Source organism: Petaurus breviceps, unplaced genomic scaffold, assembly GCF_028583685.1.
Source record: "Petaurus breviceps papuanus isolate PSGF00001 unplaced genomic scaffold, PetGlider_PUasm1.0 214, whole genome shotgun sequence".
Lineage (NCBI taxonomy): Eukaryota > Metazoa > Chordata > Mammalia > Diprotodontia > Petauridae > Petaurus > Petaurus breviceps.
In genome coordinates this window covers 16,851,236-16,852,994 of record NW_027185863.1, presented here as the reverse complement: position 1 = coordinate 16,852,994, position 1,759 = coordinate 16,851,236, and the positions used below count along the sequence as shown (strand labels likewise).

The window sequence follows — 1,759 nt, the reverse complement described above, 5'->3', positions numbered from 1 at the left end:
TCCTAAGAAGGTGCAGCAGCACACCAAACTGGGAACTACTTTTGGACTCATCTTTCCTTCTTTTTAGTGAATGGCTCAAACTGAACCAAGCCCTTCACACCCAGTTATATCTCCTCTGAGAAGTCTTTTTACCTGTTCCTTTCAGGACCTTTGTCCCCTCTCACAGCATGTTCCTCACTGCCCCAGTGGGTGCACAGAAAACATCAGCAGAGAAGAGTTAAGATTTACCAAGTCAGTTTGCTAATAAGGAGATAATTCATTATCTTTGCCACCCTACTACATTTTAAATCCATTGATGGAGACAGGTAGGTTTCCCCATCAGGAGTCACTACAGAATATAACATAACCACATAATACTATTGTACTCTGAATGTGACTTCAGCACAATGTTTAAGGAGCAAAAAATATATATCTAACATATATAGTTTATCCCATTTTTTTTTTTTGCTTTTTGGAGGGCAATTGGGGTTAAGTGACTTGCCCAAGGTCACACAGCTAGCTTTTTGTGCTAAGTGTATGAGGCCGAATTTGAACTCAGGTCCTCCTGACTCCAGGGCCAGTGCTCTATTCACGGCACCACCTAACTGCCCCTATCCCATATTCTAATAAAGAATGTAGGGGTGCTTCATCCAACAGAACAAAATGAAAACATTACTTTTCCAGATTGGTCAGTGTACAGGATTTCCTAGTTTGATCTTGAGCAGAAGTGACTTTTCAAGAAAAGCCAAGAGGTCATTCAATTTGACTGATAGTTGTTCATTGGAGATCAGTAGACCTGGTTCAGGCTGTGCTAAAGGAATAAATCTGTTCAAGGAAACACCCGGGGAACTTGGCTTCTTGGGTATCACCACTCTCATGGTAGAGTCAGCTTGCCATCCTTGTTCTAAGATACCCCTTGCTGCTTCTTCTACAGGAAGTCCAACAACTGCTGAGAAATCATCGTCCATGATCCAAGTGTATATCAGAGAAACCTGTGCAAAGTCTCATCTTGCTGTGACATCTCTGAGTGCTTCTATGATGGGGTGAATGGTCTCATATCACTGGTGTGAGCTGAAGGTCATATGGAATCCTGAGAAGTCTCTCTGCTAGACTGTTCTACAGACCAGATTCTCCCAGGCTCAGAATTTGCAGGTTTTCAACCCAGAAGAATTCATTTTCAAAGAAACCGGCATTATTTATGTTACTGCGTAATAAGTACAGAGCGAGGAGCTGCCCATAAAGTGGGGGTCATAGCCCCCCTCTGGGAGCCCAGCCCCCTGGTTCTTGCACTGATCCACCAGCTTCTTGAAGTCGAAGGCATTGTCCAGCAGCTCTCTTGACTGCTCAGGGCCTGGGATTCTTCAGGTGGCAGACTGAAGCCTGGCCCTGGAACTCACTGCTGGCTTCCAACCAGGGCTCCCCCAGGCTTTGAAAGCAAGGTCTTCTTCATTATAATCATTACATACACATACATACATACATACACACATACATACGTGCATACATACATGCATGCATATATACACATACTGGAAAATCCTTTAGTCTACCATGAACTTCAATTTGTCTTGTCTGTCAGCGCCATCAGCTTTTCACAGCATAGGACTTCATCCAAGGGAAACATTTTCTCTTTCATTTACTAATTCTTCATTTGTTTCTTTGTTATTTATTTATTCATTTAGGATTTTAAATTTCCCTCTTCATGCTTCTCTCCTTGAAAATATTTGTCTCCCTTTTTTCCCCTCAGTCATTCTCTCTTGTTCCTTTTTTTTTTTTTTTC

General features: G+C 42.3%; 1 pseudogene; it reads right to left on the bottom strand.

The window, feature by feature from the left end:
* Nucleotides 1–668: 668 nt before the first annotated feature.
* Nucleotides 669–1,759, bottom strand: part of LOC138165631 (COP9 signalosome complex subunit 8 pseudogene) — a 1,683-nt pseudogene continuing 592 nt past the window's right edge.